The sequence below is a fragment of the Pinus tabuliformis genome, chromosome X (genome assembly GCF_031772625.1).
Source record: "Pinus tabuliformis cultivar Carrire ecotype Pingquan chromosome X, CPIR1, whole genome shotgun sequence".
Lineage (NCBI taxonomy): Eukaryota > Viridiplantae > Streptophyta > Pinopsida > Pinales > Pinaceae > Pinus > Pinus tabuliformis.
The window spans coordinates 1,118,425,100-1,118,438,152 of NC_142308.1; positions in this window are offsets into that span (position 1 = coordinate 1,118,425,100).

Here is a 13,053-nt window from a genome sequence, read left to right on the forward strand (position 1 = left end):
GTCATTGAATAAGGAAACATTCAAGTGATAAAAGGCATAGCCAAGCCTATTCCCACTAGACAAATTTTAGCTTTATAGCTGAAAATGTGTGCTCGGAAAGGTTGTAAATTTTTTGTTGTCTAGATAGAAGAAAGTACATAGAAAACATAGAATAAAACTATAAATAATCTGGAAGTAATTAAAGAATTTAAGGATGTATTCTTGGAAGAGATTCTAGAATTACTGCTAAGGAGAGACATAGATTTTTCAATTGGGTTAGTACCAGAAGCCACACTTGTGTCCAAAGCACCTTATAGAAAGAGTGTGCCTGAACTTATGGAGCTGAAAATGCGGTTGAAATTGTTATTAGATAAACGATACATTTGACCAAGTGTTTCCCTTTGGGGAGCCCCTGTATTTTTTATATGGAAAAAGGATGGAACCTTCAGGACGTGCATAAATTACTGACAACTAAAGAAATTGACAATAAGAAATAACTATCCTTTAACCTATATAGATTATATGTTTGATCAAGTTAGAGGGGAAACAATGTTTTAAAAAATATATCTTAGATCAGGACACCATTAGTTAAGAATCAAAGACGAGGACATACATAAAGGTGCATTAAGAACATAGTAAGGAAACTATGAATTTGTGGTACTACCATTTTGTCTTACAAATGCACCTGCTACTTTTATGTGTCAAATGAATAGTTTGTTCAACAAATATCTAGATAATTTTGTATTGCTTTTCATTGATGATATTCTAATATATTCAAAAGCTCAAGAAGAACATGAAGAGAACTTAATGATAGTGTTATAAACATTAAGGGAACATCAGTTGTATGTAAAGTTTAGCAAATGTGATTTTTATAAATATAAAATTCAATATTTAGGGCATGTGATCTCCAAGGAAGGAATACATGTTGATCCTAAAAAGGTCAAGGTAATTTTAAACTAGCTAATACTTAAACATGTGGAAGATATTAGATCTGTCATGGGAATTATTGGATATTATTGAATATTCATAGAGGGTTTTTCTAAACTAGCCTATCCCATCACTTCTTTGTAGAAAAAGGGAGTGAAGTTTATTTGGACACCAAAGTGTCAATAGATTTTTTGATAGATTAAAGTACTTATTAACAATAGCCTCAATATTGAAGAATTTGGATCTAGAAAATTACTTTATTGTTTGTATCGATGCATGCCTTGAGGGTTTGGGTGGTGCGTTAATGCATGAAAATTATGTGGTTGGTTATGAATCAAGAAAATTAAAGACTCCTGAGAAAAACTATGATGTTTAAAATGTGAAGGCATTATATGTTAGGAAAAAAAATTACTCTTATTACTAGCCACATAAGTTTAAAGTATTTTTTAGCCAACCAAATTTGAACACTAGACAAGAAAGATAGATGACCTTCTTGAGCAAATTTGAATTTGACATTAGGCATATAGAAGGGAAGGAGAATAAATTAGTAGATGTACTGAGTATCAATGAAAATCAAATAGTTTAAATTGTTGCCAATAGTGCAAAGACAAACTTTATAGAAAAGAAAAGCGCAACAACATTAAAAGATAAATTTCATGAGTAGTTGCAACAAAAAGTAAACAATATAGAACTGCTTGGTTATGAAAAAACCAAGATGGACTATTAACTTTCATGAAAAAAATATATGTTCCAAATGAGTCTAACCTAAGGTAGTTAATTATGACTAAACATCATTGAAAACCATTTTCAGGCCACCTAGGTTATCAAACGATGATTAGAGTCATAAGAAAACAATTTTATTAGCTAGGTATGCCAAATGAGGTGGCTGAATATTTGGAAAAGTGTTTAGAATTCTCGTAGGTTAAGGTGGAACACCAACACCCAGCTGGACTACTAAACCCTTTACCAATTCCAAAGTGGAAATGGAAAGTCATTTATTTGGACTTTACCATCTGTCTACCTAGAATCAGGAGGCAATGTGATTTAGTTATGGTGGTAATGTTCAACTTAAGAAAGTTAACTCACTTTTTACATGTTCAGTCCACATACAAAGTAGCACATATTGCAGATATTTTTATGAAGGAATTTTTTTGGTTACAAGGAATACTCAAAACAGTTATATCAAACAAGGACACTAAATTTACTTCTAATTTTTGGAAGACATTATTTGGAGGAATGGGTATGTCGTTGAACTTTAGTACAACTTACCATCCTCAAAGAGATGGTAAAATAGAAAGAAAAAATCATATACTTGAAGACATGTTGTGGATGTATGTTATGGATTAACACACCAAATGAGAAGATTATTTACATCTTGTAGAGTTTACCTATAATAATAGCTATCAAGTGTCTATGAAAATGAGCCCATTTGAAGCTATGTATGGATGGAAATGTCACACCTTTTTGAGTTGGAATCATCCAAAAGATAGGTTGATTCTAGGACCTGATCTTCTACAAGAAATGAAACAATTGGTAAAGAAGATAAGACAACATTTGAAGGTTGCTGATGATAGGAAGAACAGTTATGCACATCTGAAGAGGATGCATAAAGATTAGATTGTGGGAGAACATGTATACATCAAAGTTAAGCCAAATAAAACTACTTCAAGATTAGGAACTTGTGCTAAGTTAGCACGTAGGTTTTTCTTTTTGAAGACATGACCATTTTTAGAATATGAAATTGTTGTTTGAACATAATGGGTATGGAAGTCAGGATTGAAATCACTTGATCTTGTAATTAAAATTTATTTGATCAATAAATGATTTTATTTGGGAATAAAACAAGAAGAGAACATGACCAATAGAGACTTCTTGTTATTCTAGAATAGTTGTTAAGTGGTAAATTCCACATAGTGGACCTTCCCAAATATTGTCCTAAAAATCCCAAGAGAAAATTGCCAATTTAAGAATAGCATAATTGGAGAGAAATATTATACTAAGAACTTAGCTAGAGAGAATTGCTACATTTTGTGAAAACAAAAAGAAAAGCACAACATGAGAGAAAGGTGTTCTTTAAAGGAAAATAAATATTTTTTTTATTATTTTAACTAAAAATCCTAGGTAATTAAGGGGTGTAAACCCTAAAAGTTGGATGATGCTAAGGAAAAATATGTTGGGAAGGGTTGTAAGAAAGCCAATAATGATATAGAGAGTGTTTTTATTCCTAGATGCAAGAAGTCTGAACTCTGGGGGCAGTTTTGGTTGCAATTCATTGGTTGGGAGGAACATGCTCCCTCCCTAAGTATTCCAAAGCGACTAGTTATGGCATATGATTGTGATGTTATTGTTTGCATGTTAAACTATATATTCGTTAATGTTATTTACTGTTATGAGTTATGTTGAAGTTGTTGAATTCTACAAGGAATTAACTGTGGTGATTAAATAGAGTAAATTTTAATGAATATAAATGTGCATGTGATCAGCCCCAAAAATGGACAATTATTTGGGCTCATTCAACCTCCTAAGTTGACTTAATCCACCATTCTCATTGGTTTATTGCATGTTTTTGATTATTTTTATGTTAATAGAGTGAATTTGGTTAGTCATTATGCCAACAAGTCTAATGGGTGCTTTGTGTAGCCTTTTTGGTACACTTGGAGACAAAATTGAAGGTCTTAATGAGCACTTGGCAGCCAAATTCGTGGGAGAACAAGCTAGAGGATTTGTAGGAAGGTGTCCCCCTCATTTATGGGCCCTTACCTCGAATTCTCCACCATCAGCTCGGAGTTCAATGGCCACCGAATCAATGAGCACAAGGGCAGCCAAGCAAGTCAAGTAGGACTGCTGTTAACTACAAGTCTTGGGCAGCCAAGTCCCTAAATTTTAGGAGGATTGTTGGGTCCTCAAATTGTATAAATAAGAAGGCTTAGGGCCTCATTTTGGTTGGCCAGTTAGTCATTTTGTTTTAGCCATTAGTTAGCTAGTTTGTAGTTCGATTTTTATGCAATAGATTAGCTTTGCTTTCAGCTCATGTTCAAGTTTTTCTTGTGGACAGTTTTGATGTAACTCTTCATTCTTGATTAATAAAGATGAATCCAGCTTTGCACCAGCTCTAAATCTCTCTTGGGAGGCTGTAGCTCTTGGGGTTGGGCCCATCTCAAGCGCTCAGTACCTCCCTTGTTTATCTTTATGTGTTTGCTGCGTTCTTAAAATGAAATCTTCTCTTTAGATCTTGCTTTGTTATTTTGGTTGTTTTTGATGGTTAAAGTAGCTTTTTATGGTTAGAATCGATTGGTAGGAGTTTGTCATGCATTTAGATCTTTTTGAATGTTCTTACTCACGTGATGTACATGGTTCTCTTTCCAAACAAAGCTGTTGTTTATTCATTTCATTGACAGTTGGATTAAGTTAGCTAGGACTTGGTTTGTTTGCAAGGATTCATTGATTCGTTTGAATGAGCATTGTGCAGGGCATCTCTATCACCTTCATCACCTCCTCGTTCATCTGAGCCTCGTCCAGATTAGCTCCTCCATCACCAAGTCTGTTTCCTCATCTCCCATCTGCTCTTTTGCCACGTAACCCTACCTTCTTGCTTTTCCATTGCCTACACCTTCGTTGATGCAAGTCAGCCTTCCACATCATCTCACCACTCCATCCATCAGTTCCTGGGACACTTCAGACCCCCATCCTACCTCCATAACCATCCATGCATCTTCCATCAACCATCCATCCTCAAACATCCCATTTCGAAACATCCTGTAGAATTCCTGAGTTTCCTGTAGAATCCCCTGCAGACATCCTGTAGAAGCCTGCAAACTCGGTTGCCGAGCACCTGAACGTTGTGGACTTCTGTGGACTGATGCTAGGGATCCTCTGGGACCTCTCCTAGCCCTCCTGACCTTTCCCAAGATTTCTCTCCCTTCGCACCACCTCTGCACAGCCAAACCCTAATAAGAAACAAAATCATAATCACTCCAACCACTTAAGCAAAAACACAAAAACAATGTTCTTTTCAATGGAAGTAGTTTAAGTTCATGCATTTCATATCACTAGCAGTAATGGCATCATTCTTAGACACTTTCACTCCCACCATTGCATCATAGAGATTAAGCTAGTCAGATTAGGGTTTACTAGGGTTTCCATGTTTTGGTTGGCTTTCAGTTAATTTTTGCAAAGTAGATTAATTTCCTTTGAGATAGCCTTCGTCCATCATTTAACAAGCTTTTTCTGAGAGCATATAGAAGTTGGATTGAGCCCTAGCGGACTTGTGCCAGCTGACCAAGTGACAGCTGCGACAAGAGCTAGTACTTGTGCATACAGCACCGTCGCTTCCAAGTTTGTACGAACTACCGGGTTGATAAAATTAGAGATAGGAAGCCCCAACACAAGTGCTTGTAGGCCTGATCAACAGATTCCCACCATTAGATTCACTTTTGAAATTGGATTTGGCTCGTCCAAAGGTTCTACAGGATGTTTCCTGTAGAAATACAGAGCTTCCTGTAGAAGGCACAAGAAAATTCCTTTGACCTTGATTTGAGTGCTCCTTCTGTCATGAAACATCCTTCTTGCAACCCGCAATGTCACTGCTGCAACATGAAATTATTCAATGGAGATTAGCTTTATTTTTCTTTTTCTTTTTCTCTTTTTTTTGAAAAACAACTAGGGCGCCTCATGGAGGTTTTCACCCTAATTGCCTGCCTTGGGCGCCTCCAAGGGAGGTTTTCACCCAACCAACCAAAACATGGAAACCCTAGTTAACCCTAATCTGACTAGCTTAACCTCTATGATGCAATGGTGGGAGTGCAAGTGTCTGGAAATGATGCCATTACTTCTAATGATGTGAAATGCATGAACTTAAACTACTTTTATTGAAAAGAACATGTTTTTGTATTTTTGCTTAAATGGTTGGAGTGATGATGATTTTGTTTCTTATTAGGGTTTGGTTGTGCAGAGGTGGTGCAAAAGGAAGGAAAGCTTGGGAAAGGACAGGGGGGCTAGGAGAGGTCCCAGGGGATCCTTCGCATCAGTCCACAGAAGTCTACAATGTTCGGATGCTCGGCAACCAAGTTTGCATGCTTCTACAGGATGTCTGCAGGGGATCCTACAGGAAACTCAGGAATTCTACAGGAAGTCTACTAACTTCTACAGGATGTGTTGTAAGTGGAAGTTTTGGGTGATGGTGAAGTGATGGAACAGTATGGGTGGATAGGTAATGTGGATATGGAGCTTGTGATGACTCAGGGGCAGAGAAATAGGACGGAGGAAGAGTGCACGAAGTGGTTGGTGGATAGAAGGATGGGATCAACGAAAGGTCAAAAAGATGAAGCTACGTGGGCAATGGAAGAGTTGGAAGGTGAACGAGCTGAGCAGAGGTCGAGTAGGTGGCTTGAGGAGAGGTTAAGAAGAAGAAGACAAAAGTAGAAGGATATGGAGCAGTGTAAATAAAACAAATTACTTATGTCTTGCACCAAAAACGAGAATTCGTTAACCAGTGCTACCTGTGCTATTAAACCAATGAACAGCGCTGTAAATCATGAAGAAAAGTAGTGCATGGAACTGTAGTGATGAAGTATGGCTCAAGAGCAAAATGCATGAAAGGATCCACGATTAAACTGACTGTGTTGCAGCTTGCATAAAAGTAGAAAAGACTGCGTTTTTTTGGTGGTTGGTATAGACTGCACCCCAATCCCTAAACAGAGATGGCAGTGAAGGCACTAACAACCTTTTTCTTGGAGCTCCAGTGGATTACAAACCTCCTATCCTAGTCTAAGCAACTGAAAGTAATTTGACCATAAGCTAATCCTACTCAATCTTGTTAAAGAAATCAAATCAGCAAACTGTATTCTTTGAAATGCATATCAAAACAAGGAAACACAATGCTGGAAAGAAAGGTAAATAACACTACAAGAAGAGGAGATCTATTGCTCTCAGGTTGGGCCCTAACCTGAGAGCTATAGCTCCCTTAAAAGCTCAGAATTAGATCCAAATCTGCTTGCCTTTATTCATAATCAAAAGTCTAATGTCATGCCAAAACTGGCTTACAAAACAAACAAAACACCGAGCTGTAACTCGTGCTCAGAGATTACAATAGTAATTCCAAAGGTCAAAAAGCTTCTAACAAAGGCTACGGCCTTCATATTTATACACAATGAAGATCATTCTGGCTTCCTCCATTCATGGAGCTTGGCTGTCCAACTGAAAGTCAAACTGCTGTAGAACTGCTGATCCTGTAGAACGTGTTGGCTGCCTTTAAGCTCGGTGGGGAGAGCTGTTGGAGCTCGGAGTTAAGGTGACAATCACGAGGGAAGTCATTTAAGGCTGTAGACAACCTCCCTATAAACCTGCAATGCCACCTTTGCTGTCTCCTTGTCTCCTTCTGCGTGGTCTTTTGCTCTCTTTAATGCCAAAAACCTGAAATCATCATGTATTAGCCACATAGATATAATGCCTGCCCTTCTTCCTACAAACAACACGAATATACTAAGAAATGAATGCATAAGCGATAAAAGATGAATGGTTGAGCAAGGTAAGTAGGCCAATATGAGCCCAAATTGTACCAAAAATTGGGGCTCATCATCACCCCCCAGCTAACATATTTGCTCATCCTTGAGCAACTTAGTCCAAATCTTCATCCTTCATTGCTTTTACAGCTTCCCTTACATCCCAAGCCTCTGTGGTAGTGTCCTCTTTGTTGATATGAAACCCTGCTTTCATGTTCACCTCTTCCCATTGTTCACTGTCATCCTCCTCTGTATTGCCTTCAGTCAACCCTAGCAGTAGTGGTGGGCTGAGTTTAAGGCCAATCCAGCTGGCCTGGAGGCTTTGCATGGATTTCTTGTAAAGGTCTACCCTTGCCAAAGCTTCTCTCATCCGAATTGGGGTGTGGTATTCTCGGATTTTCAAACTGTGTGCCAAGGTATTCCATCTGCGTGTACATGCTTGGGCAGCACTTTCTCCTAACAATCTTTCCATGTCTTCAAAATGAGCGATGGATTGGGCTTGTTGGTCCATAAATCTCAAGGAAGTTGTGGGATCAGTAGACAACTGTTGGTGTGCTGAGATGAGTGCAACCGAATCCTCTGGTTCTGCTCGAATGAGCAGTGGCTCGCTCAATTCTCGGTTCATGACCGATTTTGCTTCAACTGCTCTTTGATCCTCATGGTTCAGCCATGAAGCGAACGCCATCAATTGCACTTCATTTATATAAGGTTCCCCTCTCATGGGAATCATTCAGGAATTTAACAAGAGATGGAGACATAAGGATGCTCACTGAAGAAAGTGGTTCCTCCAGCAGTGAGGAAAAAGAATCAGTGGCTGAGGGGAAGAAAGAAGCAGCCCAGAAGACCCCGACCACAGTGCAGAAGAAAGAACAAAAGAAGAAGCAGGAGAAAAAGGATGACAAAGAAGAAGGTGACACACCCATCTTGTCAGCAAGAGAAAAGAGGTTGAAGAGCAGAATGGACAAAGCTGAGGTGGCCCACATCAGCCCAAGTACCTCATCAGCACCTGCAACCAAACCAAAAAGCAAAACCCATGCAGCAAAGCAAGCCAAGGTGGAGACACCTGTGTCTACAGGAAAGCAGAAACAGGCTTCTACAGGAAGCCCGAAAACAGAGAAAGGGTCTTCTACAGGAAGCCCGAAATTGGTCAAAACAGGGTCTTCTACAGGAAGCCCAAAATTGGTAAAGGAAGGGTCTTCTACAGGAGGCCCGAAAGGGGTTAAAGCAGGGTCTTCCACAGGAAGCCCAAAATTGGTAAAGGAAGGGTCTTCTACAGGAGGCCCGAAAGTGGTTAAAGCAGGGTCTTCTACAGGAAGCCCAAAGTCAGAAAGGAAGGGGCCCTCTACAGGGAGCCCTGGGAAAGCAAAATGCAAGGAAGAGAAGGCTGGCATTCTCGAAAGGGAGGCAGCAGCTGCGCTGGCCGCCCTCAGTACACCACCAAAGCCAAAGGAGAAGAGAGAGAGGGAGAGCCCTCTACCTTTTGAAGCTAGGAGAAGTCAGAGAATAAAAACGGGCCAGCCGCAGCCTCCACCCAGCAGCCAAACCATCTTAGGGGGTGCCCCTACTTCACCCAGTGGGAGATCCCCTTCCAAAACATCGGCCACCCCCGAGAGGGGAAGCCCAAAAATAACTTCCTGGACACGAAAAATAGGCCAATCGGCTTCCGAAGCCCGGCTCAAGGAAACGGAAAAGAGGGAAGAAGTGCCACCCTCGTCACCACCGGGGCCAGAAAAGGCAGGGCCACCAAAGACAGGAAAGGAAGAGCATGTTCCGGGCCCTAGTTCTCGACCAAGGACAAGGAGCAGGAGCAAAGTTGCTCAAGGATGAGCAAATGTTTTAGCTGGGGGGTGATGATGAGCCCCAATTTTTGGTACAATTTGGGCTCATATTGGCCTACTTACCTTGCTCAACCATTCATCTTTTATCGCTTATGCATTCATTTCTTAGTATATTCGTGTTGTTTGTAGGAAGAAGGGCAGGCATTATATCTATGTGGCTAATACATGATGATTTCAGGTTTTTGGCATTAAAGAGAGCAAAAGACCACGCAGAAGGAGACAAGGAGACAGCAAAGGTGGCATTGCAGGTTTATAGGGAGGTTGTCTACAACCTTAAATGACTTCCCTTGTGATTGTCACCTTAACTCCGAGCTCCAACAGCTCTCCCCACCGAGCTTAAAGGCAGCCACCATGTTCTACAGGATCAGCAGTTTGACTTTCAGTTGGACAGCCAAGCTCCACGAATGGAGGAAGCCAGCTTGATCTTCATTGTGTATAAATATGAAGGCCGTAGCCTTTGTTAGAAGCTTTTTGACCTTTGGAAATACTGTTGTAATCTCTGAGCACGAGTTACAGCTCGGTGTTTTGTTTGTTTTGTAAGCCAGTTTTGGCATGACATTAGGCTTTTGATTATGAATAAAGGCAAGCAGATTTGGATCTAATTCTGAGCTTTTAAGGGAGCTATAGCTCTCAGGTTAGGGCCCAACCTGAGAGCAATAGATCTCCTCTTCTTGTAGTGTTATTTACCTTTCTTTCCAGCATTGTGTTTCCTTGTTTTGATATGCATTTCAAAGAATACAGTTTGCTGATTTGATTTCTTTAACAAGATTGAGTAGGATTAGCTTATGGTCAAATTACTTTCAGTTTCTTAGACTAGGATAGGAGGTTTGTAATCCACTAGAGCTCCAAGAAAAAGGTTGTTAGTGCCTTCACTGCCATCTCTGTTTAGGGATTGGGGTGCAGTCTATACCAACCACCAAAAAAACGCAGTCTTTTCTACTTTTATGCAAGCTGCAACACAGTCGGTTTAATCGTGGATCCTTTCATGCATTTTGCTCTTGAGCCATACTTCATCACTACAGTTCCATGCACTACTTTTCTTCATGATTTACAGCGCTGTTCATTGGTTTAATAGCACAGGTAGCACTGGTTAATGAATTCTCGTTTTTGGTGCAAGACATAAGTAATTTGTTTTATTTACACTGCTCCATATCCTTCTACTTTCTTCTTCTTCTTCTTAACCTCTCCTCAAGCCACCTACTCGACCTCTGCTCAGCTCGTTCACCTTCCAACTCTTCCATTGCCCACGTAGCTTCATCTTTTTGACCTTTCGTTGATCCCATCCTTCTATCCACCAACCACTTCGTGCACTCTTCCTCCGTCCTATTTCTCTGCCCCTGAGTCATCACAAGCTCCATCTCCACCTTACCTATCCACCCATACTGTTCCATCACTTCACCATCACCCAAAACTTCCACTTACAGCACATCCTGTAGAAGTTAGCAGACTTCCTGTAGAATTCCTGAGTTTCCTGTAGGATCCCCTGCAGACATCCTGTAGAAGCCTGCAAACTTGGTTGCCGAGCATCCGAACGTTGTAGACTTCTGTGGACTGATGCTAAGGATCCCCTAGGACCTCTCCTAGCCCCCCTGTCCTTTCCCAAGCTTTCCTTCCTTTTGCACCACCTCTGCACAACCAAACCCTAATAAGAAACAAAATCATCATCACTCCAACCATTTAAGCAAAAATACAAAAACATGTTCTTTTCAATAAAAGTAGTTTAAGTTCATGCATTTCACATCATTAGAAGTAATGGCATCATTTCCAGACACTTGCACTCCCACCATTGCATCATAGAGGTTAAGCTAGTTAGATTAGGGTTAACTAGGGTTTCCATGTTTTGGTTGGCTTTCAGTTCATTTTTGCAAAGTAGATTAATTTCCTTTGAGATAGCCTTCGTCCATCATTTAGAAAGCTTCTTCTGAGAGCATATAGAAGTTGGCTTGAGCCCTAGCGGACTTGTGCCAGCTGACCAAGTGACAGCTGCGACAAGAGCTAGTACTTGTGCATACAACACCGTCGCTTCCAAGTTTGTACGAACTACCGGGTTGATAAAATTAGAGATAGGAAGCTCCAGGAGTTGTAGCATTATTGCTACAATACTGGAGCCCACCAGCATGCATAAACAAAATAGTTACTATGAAGAAAACTGTGTATGAATATATATTATAGTCTTTATAGTTATTATAGGTTAAATATTTAACTTAAAATAATCTATTTGATTATATTGTATTATATGCATAATATTTTATATGTAAATCCCAGAGTCAAATTCTGAGATATAGAAGGGATCATAATCTAACTCTCGGAAACAAGAATCTAAAAAAATTGAATTCTTAGAATCTCTAACCTTAGAGTAGAGTAAGGTAAAGTTCAATATCCAAATCTTATATTAGAAGTAGAAAATAAGATTCCTTATATGAGATTTACTTAGAACAAATTTGAATGGTAACTATTGTAAATATTCCTGTATAATGGCATGATCAGTAAATTCAGATAAGGAAACATGGAATAGATATAGTAAACTTATATACCATTAATATTAAATTTGTTTGTGAGTTTTATTAAGACTCTTGATTAAGTAGTGGGAGAGTATGCTAAATTTTTTTATACTAGCCAAATAATGCTTCTCATATTAATTATAGCAGAGTAGATACTTTAACAGAGTTTTCACAAAGTAGATAGTAAGCTAAAGGATGTATACATAATCATAAGTAGCATATATATATATATATATATATATATACCCACATGGCTTTGTATGTAGACACGAAAATATTAAATGTTATGAAGGATCCCTATAGTGGTAAAGGGATTGATAAAGGTGTGTATTGATAGTTCATATTGTTATACTCTTATAAACGAGTATGGACTAGAGAGTATACAGGGAAAGTCTTTGAATATAAATATTGTAGGAAAAATATTATTAAATACACTAAATTAATTACTTTAATTACTTTAATTTATAGAGGTAAATTATGTGTGCCTATAATGGTAAAAATCCCAACAATTATTGACCAATGAGGGAATACAACTGTTAGGTCCCTATAATACTAGTGATTCCCCCATTACTATTATCATTGTATCCCTTATTGTTATTGTTGTTCCCCTATTTTCCCCATATTGTTATTATTGTGCCCCATAGAATCCCAATATTGTTATTTTTGTGCCTTTATATTATTATTGTTAGGTCGGCTTTGGTTATATTGTGACCCCTTAGACTCCTATATATAGAAAGCAGGTTTTTTCATTTGAATCATCTAAGAATTGTTCATTTGTGTAATGTAAAGGAGGTCTCCCCCTCGAAGAGGTTTATTTCTAAGACATTGATCTATCTTTTCTATCTTTTTGTGAGCTGGTTTCATAACATTTAGTATCAGAGCTTTGGATTCTAGGGTTTCGCTGCTCCAAATAGGTCATTGTGGAATTTTCGCTATACTTTTTTGCTACAACGTTTCAGAAGCTAAAAACAAAACCTATTTGAAATGGAATTGGTATAAACCTCGGGCCCAAATTTCAGCTCTTGTCTCGCTATTTTTTTGGAGATATAATTTGAGGACGTTAGGGTTTCTGTAGATCCCTGAATTACATTCCAAACAGGTGACCTTGGGAAACTGGTCATACCTTTTGCTCTGAGCATCAGATTCAATTTTCATAAGAAGTTACAGAAAGAGGATGGTCTATATATTTTTTGGCATCATTTTCAGAACCTAAGGTTGAAATAGTGACCCGCGACACGTCATACAAGTTCACTCTACTGAACCAGTCTATACTCAGGTCATCATGGGAGATTTGGAATAACTCTTCAT